This window comes from Chaetodon trifascialis, chromosome 22 (assembly GCF_039877785.1).
Source record: "Chaetodon trifascialis isolate fChaTrf1 chromosome 22, fChaTrf1.hap1, whole genome shotgun sequence".
NCBI lineage: Eukaryota > Metazoa > Chordata > Actinopteri > Chaetodontiformes > Chaetodontidae > Chaetodon > Chaetodon trifascialis.
This window is the reverse complement of record NC_092077.1, coordinates 2555744-2571909: the sequence shown is the minus strand read 5'-3', so window position 1 is coordinate 2571909 and position 16166 is coordinate 2555744. Positions and strand designations below refer to the sequence as shown.

At 41.9% G+C, this 16166-nt stretch overlaps 1 protein-coding gene across 1 annotated transcript in view; it reads right to left on the bottom strand.

The window, feature by feature from the left end:
* Positions 1-388, bottom strand: part of tmem178bb (transmembrane protein 178Bb) — a 209913-nt gene extending 209525 nt beyond the window's left edge. Inside the window, exon 1 of the mRNA XM_070992069.1 lies at positions 193-388. The gene's annotated coding sequence lies outside the window, so the exon portion shown is untranslated. The remainder of the gene's footprint in view (positions 1-192) is intronic.
* Positions 389-16166: the final 15778 nt, after the last annotated feature.

Here is a 16166-nt window from a genome sequence, read left to right as displayed (position 1 = left end):
CTATATTTTACACAGAAAACACCCTCACTGCATAACCCACCCTCTAGACTAAACGATGGACTAAGGACGGGGAGCGAAAGCTGCACACACAGAGAATCGTGTGGCTGCATTTAGCCGAAGTCTTTTTACAAATACAAAGCCAGACTTCACCAAGAGCAAATTATGGGATTCATTTAGAAAGTGTAACTGTACCTGATGTATCCAGACACAGCCCAGACCGCAGTCCATCAGAGGGAGAGAGTAGAGCGATCAGCGAGCGCAGTCAGCAACCCCAGCACGTTTGAAAGGATGACGGCAGCTGCTGTACAGCAGGCCTGTCCATGGACCAATCAACACCAGTCTGTCTGGAGCAGCACCGTGTTAGCTTCCAGGCTACATGATATTTGACTGAACAATCATCAACAACCAGTGCTTACCTTATTACTGCTATTCATAAGCAACACTACTGCCGTTTGTCCTGCTGCTGGCACTCAAGTTCCTCTGTATAGTTGATGGCAAGTAACAATATGAATGTTGAATTTGACCTGAAATTACAAATATTATAGGTCAAATGTACTTAAGCAGGGCCAAGGCTGGATTACTAGGCTAAGCATGTAACTGCTCTGGGGGCTCAGTGGTCTGAATGCCATGCTAGTTTAATCATGTGGCAAGTTTGTGGTCATTTATGAAATGTTATTTGTTATTATTGTGTGATCCACTAAAACACATTACACTAAAGTGAAATGATTAGCACCTTGAGGTCCTGTCTTTTAGAGAAGCCCTGAATGCAAATGTAGTCTTAAGGCTTCTATTACTTTAACAGGATATATACGTATTGTTTATATGGTATATTTCAGCGAATAATAATAATAATGATGATGATAATAATAATAATACATTATTCTTATATAGCGCTTTTCAGGGTACTCAAAGATGCATGAATACATTTCTGCTTAATCAAATTTCCATGAGTTAATTACTAATTCTTAACTAAAACAATTAATGTACAGAGAAGTGGGAGAAGTGGTGTGGTCAATAGGTGCCCTCATTTTTGCCCCAGGGCCTACTGGACCAGTCCTAGCCTGCCAGCTCTATAACTACCTCTTGTGCTACTTCTACCACAAAACACCACCTACCAATGAGGCCTGCTACAGTTTGAAGCACCTGAAAACTTAGTTCAAGTCTTAAGTGTGTCTTTAGAACATTAAATATTAGTGTACTAAATAAAATATAATCAAGATTAAAAAAACATCATTTAAGGTATTATTTACTAAGATTTTAGCACCTAAAAACTGTATGAGTGTGGTTTGCTCAGATTTGATCGACCTGTCCCTGCTGGAGTCTGTGCTCTGAGTTTGTGTTCATGGCCCATTTATTTCCTGTGTTTCCTGTCAGGCAGTGTCACTCTGCTGAGCAGGCAAAGCTTTGAAAATGTCCAAATCTGTGGCTGCAGTTTTCTTTTTCTTCATATCTGGCGCCCTCTTCTGTTAATAATTTGTTCAGACACAACAGAAAGTGACAACGACTGATGCTAATGCTGTCATACAGACTGAGAAGACAACTGGTGCTCAAACATATATGCACATTCAGATACTACAAAATCATAGTAACAAAACAAAGCACTACAGTAGATATAACAAGGATACTACATTACATTGTGACTATAATGTAGTACACTATAATCCTAGACTTATCTTAGACATAGACTTCGACTTCAATCTATGTCTATATCTCCAAGACTGCTATTTCACACAATGAGTTCTAATATAACTTTTTTAACATAAAAAGTTATTTATTTATATATATTTGTAGATGAACTTGGATATCATTAAAGGTTTGATGAACAGCATGAGAAAACAACTCAACTCAGTAACTTACATTTTGTTGTACCAAATGTTGATCTGAGTATGAAAAGACCTTTTGAAGAATTTGGGAATCATAGTAGGTTTAATGTTTTTTGAACAGGTGGAGTGAGAACTGAGGGAAAAGCTAGCCTCCCTTAACTTTGCTGACCACTCAGTGTCTCGTTCCAAGGTTCGGGATTAATTCATCATTCTACAACACAGATGTGTGCAATGAAATGCAATGCTACACACAAAACCAAACTAAAACAATACAAAAATGCAAACCAGGAAGGTTTGGAAGGAAGCTGCTCTATAATCTGCTGGTACAATAACAGATACTTCTGTATTGCTTGCCAGAGGGCAGCGGAGTGAACAGGCTGTTGCTGGGGTGGGTATTGTCGTTGAGTATCCTTTGGGTTCGTTGCAGGCACCTCACCTAACCATATCACTGATGTTGTGGGTGAATTTAATTACTGCTGCAGAGCCCTCCTGTCCTGGGCTGTGCACATCTCATGCCAGTTTGTAAAGTTTCCAGTCAGGGTGCTTCTCTTTTTTAACCCTATTTATTGTACTTTTGTACAAATATAGTAACATGATACAGTACAAACTAATCTCTCAAAAATGTACAGAGTACACACAAAGTATAATAACAATAATAATGTAAAATACCATAAAATGAATTCATGAAAAAAAAGAAAGAAAAAAGGAGGGAGAATTCAAATCAAATCAAAAAAGCCCATCGCACATATTTATATGTAAAATGTGACACATTCATCAATTTCCAGTGTCCCTTCTGGACCTCTCTTGCATTGTTTGTAGTTGCCTGTCATTTTCAATGTCATATAGTCAGTCAAGCATGTTCAGCTTAGATTTGACAGGTTTTATATTTGTGTAAAAGACTTGATATATAATTAGTAATATTTAGTACTAGCCTTTAGTACTGTGTTACCAATGGAAGAACAGAAAACAATAAGAATTAGATAGATTTAGATAAGATAAGATAAGATAAGATAAGATAAGATAAGATAAGATAAGATAAGATAAGATAAGATAAGACTTTATTAATCTTCTGTAGGGGAAATTAGGGTGTTACAGGCAGCAGCAATTGTACCAGGAATTTAAAAGGATACTGATATGGTTTCTAGTGCTGGGCATATCGATCTAAATATCGATCGTATTGATAAAAATGAAAAATGAATGCCCTGTACTTAAAGCAAAATCAAAGGCAATGAAGTCCAGTGCGTTGGTGACACCCCTGTGCACAACAGTTCCAGTCATTTCTGAGGCGGAGGAGAGACCTGTTAGAAATGTTGAGGCAGATTATTCAACATATATTTCCAAAGGGTTTGTATCTCTTCAAGGGTCAGATAAACAGGTTGCAGTGACCATTTTGAGAGATTCTGCTGCTTTAGACTCTTTTGTACGTAAGTCTGAGGTTCATCTTTCTTGTGGAATGAGTTTGATTCCCTTTGTTGCCCCTGTCCACAAGAAGCACTTAAAGTGTGATTTGATTTCTGTTGATGTAACAGTTGCAATTCAGTCTGAACTACTTAGCTGGTAGTTGTGTGTGGCTGGATAATGCAGTTGGTGATGGTATGTATGGTTTTGGCATCACAGCCTTTTGTAATGGAACCAGATGGGTTTTCTATCTGTGCTATTACACAAGCCATGGTGAAAAACTGCTCTAACTTTCCTCAGGTGGGAAAGGCTGAAGCTAACTGTCCTGCTTTGTTTGTCCCTGCACTTGCACTTGCAGTCTATTCCCCACAGTGATCTGGTGAAAGAACAAATTGCTGACCCTTCTTTAAAAGCACTCTTTGAACAAGTCTCTCCTGTGGAGGACTTCAAACATGTGTCACAGGGATATATTGTGCAGAATGGCCTTCTGGTGAGAAAATAGGTTCCTCATTGTGATAACTTCTTGGGTGAACCTGTTGGCCAGATAGTTGTGCCTCAGAAATTTAGGCAGATGGCGCTGAAGCATCACATGATGATGTGGCAGGTCATAGGGGTGAAAGGAAGACTCATGCACAAATTTTGCTTCATTTTTTCTGGCCATGTCTTAATAAGATGTTTTGGCTTACATTAAGACTTGCCACATTTGTCAGTTGAGTAGTAAGCTTAATCAGACCATTGCTCCAGCACCTTTGTGGCCTATTCCAGTCAGCCAATGGAATACTGGATTGTTGACTGTGTGGGACCACTGCCTCCTTCAAAGTCTGGTAGCCAGTACCTGTCAACTGTCATATGTCAATCATGTGCTATCCCTCTGCCTACCCATTGTGTTCCATCACTGCAAAGTCAGTAATTAAAGTTCTGACACAATTTCTATCTGTTTGCTGTTCCCAAAATAATACGTGATCGAAGTTCAAATTTGTTCCAACTTGTTTTTGCAAGCCTTGAAACAGCTTGAAACTATGCATCATTTGTCCTCTGCATACCATCCAGAGAGCCAGGGTGTCCTGGAACATTTCCGTCAGACTTTGAAGTCTCTCTTGCGTTCTTTGTACAGAGCCGGGTCACATTTGGGAAGAGGGATTGCCATGGCTGTTGCTTGCTGCTTGGGAGGTAGTGCAGGACAGCACAGGGTTCAGCCCAAATGATCTGGTCTTTGGTCATACTGTCCGTGGTCCCTTAACAGTTTTGAAACCTGACTGCCAGCCTGCTGAACCACCACAGAATGTACTTGATTATGTTGATGGTTTTAGACACAGACTGTATATGGCTTGTCAATTAGCTAAAGAGAACTTGCAGCAGGCCCAAAAGAAAATGAAAACATTATTTGATCAGCATGCTGAACAGCGTCAGTTCAGCTTGGGAGATCAGGTCCTTGCTTTGTTGCCTATAGTGGGATCCCCCTTTCAGGCTCGATCTTCTGGTCCATTTACAGGTTTCTGAGTGTGACTATATGATTTCTCTGCCTAAGTGCAAGACCAGAGTTACGTTACATTATGACACCACCTTAACCTGTTGAAGCCATATTTTAAGTCACCACCTGACACAGGTACAGCTGCATCTGTTGGTGACCCTGTTCAGTGTTGCCAATTTAATGACTTTGTCACTATATTTAACGAGTATTCAGAACCATCTAGCGATTCTTTTTCAAAAAGCAACTCTGATGGCTGATGACTCTGACGTGAAAGCACGTATTGTTCTTACTCTTCTCAATGCGCAGCAGGTGCTGCCATGGGCCCCTCTCCCATCCCAAAGCACCCAGTCCTTGCGTGGTGCAGCAGTCCCTCCCAGCTGCAATCAGAGCAGGAGATGTTCACCCCTCCACGCCCAGACTGCAAAGGAATTGCGCGTGCGCCAAGAAGCCACTAGCTGATCATACCGTGGTTTACAGTCAGGGTGGGATATAAATATAAAATTTTCTTTGTCTAAAATAAATCACTGCATTTGACCCACACAGCCTCAGTCACTTACACTTAAACCAACACATTTCGTGGGTTAGTGTTGGTGATTTGTTGGATTGTGTGTGATATAGAGGTGCATTTTGTTATATTGCTGCTTATTTTGATGGAGCCTGTGAGAAAGAGAAAGTTTTCCCCCATGTGGAAACATTTCGATCTGATCTCTCCCAATAAAACAAGTATACTTTTAGTAACATTATTACATTACTATATTTTTCACTGTCTTTTCTTTTAATCCAAGGTGAAGTGTTTGCTGTGTGCTAAAGAACTGGGATACAACAGCAACACTTCATCCATGCTGAGGCATTTTCTGTTAAGCAGCCCAGTTTTATTACTTTGTTTCTGTGTTGTTTTTCTATGTTATGGTAGGGACAAATGTGTTGTGTTTGAGTTTTCCCCTCCAGTGTGACAGTGGAGATGTGGGTAGGCTGTTCAGTCGTGCAGACGCCGCACCTGAAACTTATCTATTCATTATCTCTCCATTTAAGGGGCATGTCCGAGATGTCTCGTTGCCAGATTGCAACTTTATGCTAGATTTCCCTGCCATTTGTCTTGAGTGTTTGTACCAGTCCTAGTTCTGAGTAGTCTGTGTGTGTTTCCACCTTGCCTTGGTAATTAGTAGCTTGTTTGTTTATCTTTGGCTTGTTTTCTAGTTTGCTTGTTCCGAGTTTTGCTTTTTTTCCTACCCACTTGCCACGGTGTAGTTGAATGTTTGGTTAAGGGCTGATTTTGTGTTTGAGATTGTGCTTTTTGTTTGTAATTATTTATACTATTTGTTATTCGTTTGTAATTATTTATACTATTCAGGGCGCCCTTAACCATTACTCATGGAATTAGAACAAAATAAAACATGTTTAATAAACATGACTATAGTAGGGCCCCTTAGCCACACATTAACTTGTCAATGTGAATTGTTTGAGTGAATCGATGAATTTGTCAATCAGTCGGGGGGGGGGGGGGGGGGGGAGCTTCACCACCTAGGTTAATTTCCAAAATGAACTCTATTTTTGCCAGCATAAGCAGGCTACTGTGTCTGAGTTTAGTCATGGTTCTGGGCAGTGGACTCCTTAGCTTATTCCACAACTTCCACAATCTACAAAAAAATCATAGCCTAGATCACCAGCTAATGTGCTGTCAGTAATATCTCCAGTGCTTCAACCACTTCTTTCATTTTGCATTTTGCCCCGCCTTCTGGTTTCGAAAACACTTAGAATAGTTATGAAAAGTAGGCTACAGTCTCCACATTCATTACAGTTAAAAGGCATTCTGTTTAGTGAGTTCTCAATTAGCAGCACAGTGGAGCTTTTTTTTGGTGATAGTGGTGGTGTTCACACTTCTGTAAAGTTCCCCTCCAGGATAGACTAATATAGGTGCATGTTTTTTTTTACTTACATATACTAAGTACTATTGATGCTGTTTGTGTTATTGTTTTTATTATTAGCAATTATTACTTTTATGATCACATTACATTAACACTACTAATATTAATCAGTTGTATTATTTCACCTTGTAACAGCAGCTGCTTATTAGAGTTGATTCTTCAAGTCATAATTTGTTTCTTGAAGTGTTGGAGTGACTATAAGAGCATTTTTTGTTTGTTTGTTTGTTTGTTTGTTTGTTTGTTTCAAATATCCTTGAACATTCTCTGTAGCATTTTTGTATGTGCAGTTTATTAAAGTGTATCTGTGACGGACTCTGGAAGCAGGACTCAGATGCACAGGCGGTAATCACAGTTTATTAGAAAAAGTAACAACAAAAGAAGTAGACAACTGAGAGAGCCGATATAACAGGAAACGGAGAGGGCAGTCTCTACTGGAGGACACTCGACAGCTTCTAATGAAAAAACACAAAACTCCGTTAAGGGAAAGCACACAGGCAAAAGGCAAAAACAAACGCTGGAGAGAAACTCAACAGCCACCGCAAAAAAACAAAATCTCCACTCGGGGAAAAACTCACAGGCTGGATGAAACTCAGGTGCTGGAGAGAACTCGACAGTCACAGGTATGGAAACAAAAGCTCCGCTGGGGGAAAAAGCACACAGGCATAGAAAAGAACCACAAGCGCTGGAGAACCACTCGACAGACACTTTAGAACAAAAATCTCCGTAACGGGTTAGCTCTCAGGCAGAAAACAAAACTCACAAAATCACACAGCGTGCAAAAAGGCAAGACAGCTGGAGAACACGAGGCAGGAATCAGGAGATCGGCGCTGAGGCGAGAAACACAAGCATGAGCAATGTGACCATCTGGCATCAGAGTGTGGGAGAAGCGTGCTTAAGGCTACGTTCCCACCAAACGCGATGAAACAAGATCGCGCCGCAAGATTACATACAAAGTCGATGCAAAGACGCGATGTGAAGCGTCATTTTGCCGGGCGACGCGATGGCCGCGATTGCGCGGCGCGATGGACGCGTTGGCCGCGAAAATCGCTCTCATCGCGTCGCCCCATCGCGCCGTTCATCCGAGAACATGACTTTGGACCACTCAGCAGCAGTCCAGTCCTTTTTGTCTTTAGCCCAGGTGAGACGCTTCTGACGCTGTCTCTTGTTCAAGAGTGGCTTGACACAAGGAATGCGACAGCTGAAAGCCATGTCTTGCATACGTCTGTGAGTGCTGGTTCTTGAAGCACTGACTCCAGCTGCTGTCCACTCTTTGTGAATCTCCCCCGCAGTTTTGAATGGGTTTTGTCTCACTATCCTCTCCAGGGTGCGGTTATCCCTATTGCTTGTACACTTTTTTCTACCACATCTTTTCCTTCCCTTTGCCTTTCTACTAATGTGCTTGGACACAGAGCTCTGTGAACATCCAGCCTCTTTAGCAATGACCTTTTGGGACTTGCCCTCCTTGTGCAAGGTGTCAATGATCGTCTTTTGGACAACTGTCAGGTCAGCAGTCTTCCCCATGATTGTGTAGCTTACAGAACTAGACTGAGAGACCATTTAAAGGCCTTTGCAGGTGTTTTGAGTTGATTAGCTGATTAGAGTGTGGCACCAGATATCTTCAATATTGACCTTTTCCACAATATTCTAATTTTCTGGGATACTCAATTGGGGGTTTTCATTAGTTGTCAGGTATAATCATCAATATTAAAAGAAGTAAATACTTGAAATATGTCGGTCTGTGTGAAATGAATGTATAGATTATACAAGTTTCACTTTTTGAATGGAATTACTGAAAAAAAATCAACTTTTCCATGATATTCTAATTTTATGACCAGCACCTGTATTTCAGCGTAAATGTAACACCGCTGCAGCAGCGAAGGAGCGAGAAATGGCATGGGAGAAAATTGCTTCCATAGTCAATGCGTAAGTTTGAATGTACTATTCCAACGACTTAACATTTAACCGTACTTAAGATCATAGCATACAGTTCTGAATATAAGTAGGAATAAAATCTGATTTTCATTTAGGTGCAATCCAACAAGGGAGAAATGGACTTGGAAGCAGATAAAAATTAAATCTAAAAATATCATTCAAAAGGGTTAATTGACTAGTAAACAAAGTAAATCATTGGCTACTTCAAGTAGTAATTTAAACCCCTAACAAAATGTTTTAACACGTCATTTCACTTAATATCCCACTTCGTAGATTAACACTTGATACAATGTTTACACATTTTTATTTTATACGTATTGAAGTCATTTAAAATGTGACGATGTGTCCACGAACACTCAGTAAAATACTAATTGAAAAAAAGATTAACATTTGAGTTCTGCTCAGCCAACAGAAAAAAGGCAGAGGCCCGAAAAATGGGTGGAGGGCCACAGCCACCACCTCTGACAGAGGCTGAGGAGCTGGCCCTCAGCCAAAACCGTGACGACCAGTGGCTGAAGGCATCCCAGGGGGAAGCTCATCTGAACCTGTCACCCCCCAGGACACAATTGCCTACATCAGATGCAAGTATAAACTTCAAATCAGCGTGTTATGTGAAAATTCAGAGTAAGTTAAACCTGAGATGAGGGGAAACTCAGAGTTCTCCATTCCAGAAAGAGGGGTAACTAAAGCTCTGAGTCAGTCACCATGGTAACAGACTCTGTGAACATAACCTGCTTGCTGGCAGGTTTACTATAAGAAATCCTGAGTTTCAACCTGTCTCCTCCCACATGAAGAAAGCTGTCAGACATGGATTGCCCATTCATTCCCAAATCCAATTGATATTGAAGCCCAACTGATTCAAAATGCTTTACGTCGCGAGAGAATCTTCCGACCCAGATTACTTCACCTCCTGTTTAGAGAGCTTTGGATGTCAGCAACACACCACTTTTCCCACACACACCAAAGGCCACATTCTGGATTTAATCTGCTGCTCCGGTGTCACTCCATCTGATCTCACAGCTGATGAACTCCCCATGACCAACCACTTCCTCCTCTCATTTACAGTGAAACTCACTCTCTCCATCCTGAAAAAACCACGCCTCATTTCATTCCGGAATATAAAGAATATCAACCCTGCCACTCTTATTTCATGTATCCACTCCTCCTGCCTCCCTGACATCCATAACCTATCCACCCCTGACGACTTGGTTTCCCACTACAACACTGTACTCCATAGTATTCTTAATTCCCTTGCGCCGTTAAAAAACAGATCCGTTTCTTTCTCCATCTGGAAGCTGGAACGCCTCCTTAGAAAAACTGGACTCACTATTCACAAAGAAATGTACAAGAATCACATATTATATTACAAGGATTCCATTGCCAGCACCAAAACCCAGTACTACTCAGGGATTATCACAGCTAACAAAGGAAACCCCAAGTCACTCTTCTCCTTACTCAACAACATCACCCAACCCCAGGACTCACTCCCCTCCCACTTTTTTCACAACCTCCTTCTGCAACTTCATTATGTCATTTTTCTCTGAAAAAAAAAAAAATCAAGAATATTCACCAGCACCTTGGATCAATCCCCCACCCCGGCCCCTCAGCCAATTTTTACCCACCCACACACCCTTTCACCTCCTTCCATCTCCTTACTTTTTCAGAAATCTCAGAAATCATCCAGAAATCCAAGCCATCCACCTGCCAACTGGACCCCATCCCCACCCAACTTGTCAAAGCCTGCTCCCCCTCCCTGGTCCCCCTCATCTCCGCCATCATTCACTCCTCTCTCACCTCTGGAACTGTCCCTACGTCCTTCAAAACTGCTGCCATCACTCCAATTTTGAAAAAACCCGGTGCCGACCCCTCCAACTTCAATAACCTTTGTCCTATATCCAATCTTCCCTTCATTTCCAAAATCCTTGAAAAAACTGTTGCTTCTCAACTCCATTCTCACCTATCCCATAACAACCTGTATGAACAGTTCCAGTCCGGATTCCGCCCACTACATAGCACCGAAACAGCACTCATCAAAATCACCAATGACCTCCTCATTGCAGTTGATTCTGGACTCCTCACCATCCTCATTCTCCTGGACCTAAGTGCAGCCTTCGATACCATCTGTCACACTCTGTCTCCTCTACAGGCTATCTTCCATTGGCATCACTCACACTGCACTGGACTGGTTTACATCATACCTCTCTGGCCGCACTCAGTTCATTCAACTCAAGTCTCTGAAATCCATCCCCCCCCCGTTACATCTGGCATGCCCCAGGGCTCTGTCCTGGGGCCCTTACTCTTCATCATCTACCTCCTTCCACTCGGCAATATTTTCCGTAAATTCAACATTCATTTTCATTGCTATGCTGATGACACCCAGCTCTACCTCACAACCACACCCTCGTCCTCTCTTCCGCCCACCTCCCTTACTGACTGCATCTCTGAAATAAAATCCTGGTTCACCCAAAACTTCCTTAAACTAAACAGCAATAAAACTGAGGTTCTTCTCATTGGCAGCAAATCCACCTTATCCAAAACCAACAGCTTTTCTATCACCATTGACAACTCCACTGTTTCACCCTCCCCCCAAGTTAAGAGCCTGGGCGTTATCCTGGACAGCACACTATCCTTCCAATCCCACATCAATAACATTACCCGGTCTGCCTATTTCCATCTACGAAACATTAATCGCCTCCGCCCCTCCCTTACCCCTCATACTGCCGCCATCCTTGTCCACAGCCTCGTCACTTCCCGCCTGGACTACTGCAATTCTCTCCTCTTCGGCCTCCCTCACAAATCTCTCCATAAACTTCAACTGGTCCAAAATTCAGCTGCCCACATCATTACCCAAACTCCCTCCATCCATCACATCACTCCTGTTCTCCAACAGCTCCACTGGCTCCCGGTTCAGTACCGCATACAATTCAAAGTCCTCATGTTTACATTTAAGGCCATCCACAACCTCACACTGCATGAAAAGTCACATTTCCGTCAATTTCCGTCACTGTAAATTGCCGTGGAAGTTCTCCCTCAGCCATTGTGACCATGAGGTGTTAAAATACAAATGTAAATGCTGCAAAGCTATACAAATGCAAATTGGGATTTTGTGTTTGTGTGTGTGTGTGTGTGTGTGTGTGTGTGTGTGTGTGTGTGTGTGTGTGTGTGTTCTGTGCCTACAGAATACATAGATTTTTTTTTTTTTCATGAGGATTTAAAAGTGTGTTTAAATAATTTTATAGGTGACATACAGGATAAGTGTCCTGACTCTCAAAGGTCTTTAATTTTCCACTTAAATTGCTAAATCAAAATTGTGAAAATTAAAGCATCTACAGTTCTTGTACACTGGTCATAATTTTTCGCATTTTGCCACCACAACACCAGGGGCCCGTTTCACAAAGGAGGTTCAACAAACTCCGAGTCTAATCCTGAACCTCGAGTTGATCTAGCCTGAGATAGGAAACTCAGAGTTTCCGGTTTCAGAACAGGTGATTTAGGTTAGTTCAATCAACTCAGAGTAAGTTAACTCAGAGTTAAGCGTGTGCACCACGACTACAAAAAGCCAACATCAATGGAGCCCCGATTTGACGAGTCACCATGGCAACGGGGAAGAGGAGGGCTGTTTTTTTTTGTTTTTTTTTACCGCACTAGAGCTAGAAATCTTAATGCGCTCATACGGCGAGTTTGAACACACCGCTGCAGCCGCAAAAGAGAGACGGCGTGGGAGAACATTGCTGCTCGGGTCAGAGCGTGAGTTTAAATGCAGTCCTTTGCAATCGCAATAATATTACAGGGGAAAACTGCTTGAATGGTAGCTCATTAATTTATTTCATATAGGTGCAATCCTGCGGGGGAGAAGCGCACTTTGCAGCAGCTTAAGATGAAATATAAAAACATCGTTCAAACAGGTAAGACCCCGGCATAATTTAATAGGGGTACCTCATTTTGATCATGTTTTACAATGTAAAGTAAATATTAAGTGGCTGTTGTTTTATCCCCAACATAATGCTGTTTTCACACACATAAATGTCTTCTCATCTCTATCATATTCTGTTAAATAATTAAGCCTATTTAAACTAACACAGACTTCGGCTCAGCCAACAGAGAGAAGGCAGATGCCCGCAAAACGGGTGGTGGCCCAGCACCGCCACCTCTAACAGAGGCAGAGGAGCTGGCCCTAAGCCACAATTTAGGAAGGCCAGTGGCTGAGGGAATTCCTGGAGGGAGCTCATCTTCAGAGCTTACCCCCCAAGACACAAGTGCCTTTATAAAATGTAATATGCCTAGGCCAATATATCTCTTATAAGCCTATTCATAAAAATATTTATTTCCCTTTCATGTCTTTTTTTTTTTTGTCCCAACAGATTCTGATGGTGCTATCTGCCTGGTGGAGCCATCTAATGCCACAACAGACCTTGTGACTGTAAGTAGGCAATTCCCTCAAAGATTTTGCCAAATGGTTGTTTAAGTATACTGAAACATATCACTCATCTAGGATGAAGAGCATGAAGAAACTCTGTCTGCTGCCTTTACAGAGGGGAATCCAGAAAGGCCTATAGAGGTAACATCTTGATATGTTACTGATAGTTCTCTTCCCATTTACATTTCTTAACATTCTGGTGGAATACAGAGTGTGACATTTGTCCTACACTGAAGTATTAACACATTCTCATCCTCTTTAACAGGGCATGGCTGGGCAGCAGCAGGAGAGTCCCTCAACTTCCACTGCACAGATTGACACAGTAAGATGGATGTTCAGTAAACACCAGAGGTTCATTCCGTGGAATTCATGTGCAACTGTATAATTGAATGTCCTCCTTATGTATTCCCAGTTACCAGTAAAAGAGATTTATAAAATTCACCTGCTGAAAAAAATCCAAAAAAAACAACAAAGAAATGCAATACTTGGACCGCCAGATTAGGAAGGCAGATTTAGAAATTGAAATACTGGAACACAAATTAGAGGTGGGTGCATGGGTGATCACCCCCTCTTATCTGTCTGATCTCCTCCACATCCCCACTCCATCTCGAACCCTAAGATCCTCCTCCTCCATCCAACTGTCTGTCCCCTCCGCTCGTCTCACCACCATGGGGAGCAGAGCATTCAGCCACTCTGCTCCCCGTCTCTGGAACTCACTACCACCCCAGCTCAGGAACATCGACTCTTTTACCCACTTCAAATCACAGCTCAAAACCCATCTGTTCAAGACTGCCTATTGCACTTAACACCCTGTTTGCTGCCTTTTATTGTTTTATTGCGTCATTGTTTTGTCACCGATGTTTTTAAAGTTTATAAATGTCTTGTACGGTGACCTTGAGTGTCAAGAAAGGCGCCTTTAAATAAAATTTATTATTATTAGTATTATTATTATTAGATGTCCTGTCATTTCCAGAGGAATATCTGTGTGAACGCTACCACTTTTCATCAAACGGTATAATTTGTCTCGATAACATTCTCTGGCCATACATCACCAACCTCACACACTGCAGACATGCGCTCACATCTCAGCAAATTTTATGCATAGCGCTACGTTTTGTTTTGTTTTTGTAAACGGTAGTTTTTTGTACAACATTGGCGATGCAGAGTACTTTGGAAAGGCAACAGTGTGTAGAGCTGTGAGGAAAGTGATCCTCACACTGTTACCAATGATGGTAGTATGGTGACTGATGTAGAAATCATATATTCTTTTATTTTAAATTCTGATATACATTCTGCTGCAACCTCAGATTGGGTTCAATAGCTTAATTAGCTGTCATTTTGCAGGGCTTCCAAATGTGATAGGATGCATAGATGGGACACAAATTCCTGTTACAGCACCTGCAGAAAACGAAGGACTATGTGAATAGAAAATCCTTTAGAGCATCAATGTCCAGGTTTATGACCTACCATCTTAAAAATGATGTACATGAAAATGTATACATTACAATACACTGTAACTCATGTCATTCTCTGCACTGTGAAGATCAGATGTGATGCAGCCGACATCATTACAAATGTAGAAGCCAGGTGGCCTGGCTCTGTACATGACTCCGGGATCTCCTGGGAGTGTAGTCTGAGCAACAGATTTGCACGAGGTAAGGAAGCTAAAACTTTGTACAAACGTTCTTTGTCTCACTTTTTAATGCACTAAAATGTGTCCTCTATAATTACAGGAGTGTTTGATGGCTACCTACTGGGGGGTTGAGGCTATGTATGCCAGCCCACTCTGTTGACCCCTTACCCTTACCCTGAGCCGGGGCCCCAACAACGTTTTAATGTGGCCCACTGCAGGACTGGAGCCCGGGTTGAGATGGCCATAGGCATACTCAAATACTGGTTCCAGTGCCTGCATCAGCTCAGGGTCACCCCAGAGAGGGCATGTGACATCATTGTGGCATGTGTTGTTCTCCATAATATTGCAACTACTGGAAGAGAGCAACAATTTGCCGTACAAATGAATGACCCTGAGGATGACCATCCCATCCACCCTGCAGACATCCAGGATGGAAGGGCTGTAAGGGACCTAAACAGCAGAAACTACTTTTGATTAAAACAGTCAAATAATGACAAATGTGGTTTGGTCTTCTTTATTCCCTAAAAGTACAAAAGCAGCAGTTAGGATTTGTAATATAGTTCCATCAGTGGCGTAGCTAGGCTGTATTCCACATGGGTTTTGAGGTCAAAGGGGCCAGACATTGCACACACGAATAGAGGACAGAAAAAAGCCAAAAAAGTAAGGAATAAGTAAGCCAGGAATACACCATGACAGTGATTAGAATTGAAATTCTCGATACTCTATTCGATACCACAACTGAAAAAAAAGCATCTGCTTCTAAAATCATTGGGCTACTTTATTAAATAATAATAATAATAGGCCTAATAATAACAACAACAACAATAATTATAACAACTGACACATCAAACTTGTTTTAGGCTAAGCTGCACTTAAACAACTTCTCAGGCAGAAACATGAGGTAAAATGTTGAATATGCCTCCACACAAACAGGAAGTCATGTAGCCATTGTTATTATTCTCCTAGTAGTTCAATGATAGAACTGTTGTTCTCATTCACTCACTTTCAGGCTGTTTCCACTGACTGGTGTAAACTTATTGTTTCATTCTTCAGCTCCGTTTTATATATTCACACACCTTTGTTTGTCTCTGCTCCAAACCATGGATGTATTGCGCACCACCGTCAGAGCGTCTTGTTCCCATGACAACTGACCGGAGAAAGACACATGGTGCGTCATGTTTATGGGCTTCACCTGTGGCCACACCAAGCAGCTAAAGCGGATCCAGGTTCAGTCACGTTCAGATTACCGGTAGTGTCGTGTCTTGTGACAACCCTAGTCTCAAGTCTGAGGTCATGATAGCGCCGTGTTACAGCAGACAGTGCTTGTTTACCTGCTGTGGCCGTGCTGCTGCTCGGACCCGTGTCGTCACTGGCCTGGCTGCTCTCACCACGACAGAACAGATCTGTCAGCTTTGTGCATTTGGCCGCATCCTCAATTCACTTCTTTTTCTTTTTTGCCCTCCGCTTATCTGCACCACACATCTCTTTTTCTGGTGGCTTCTTCCATTTAAGCATCTTTGCCTCTACCCTGCTTTTTTTTTTCTTTCTTTCTTTTTTCCAGAAAAAT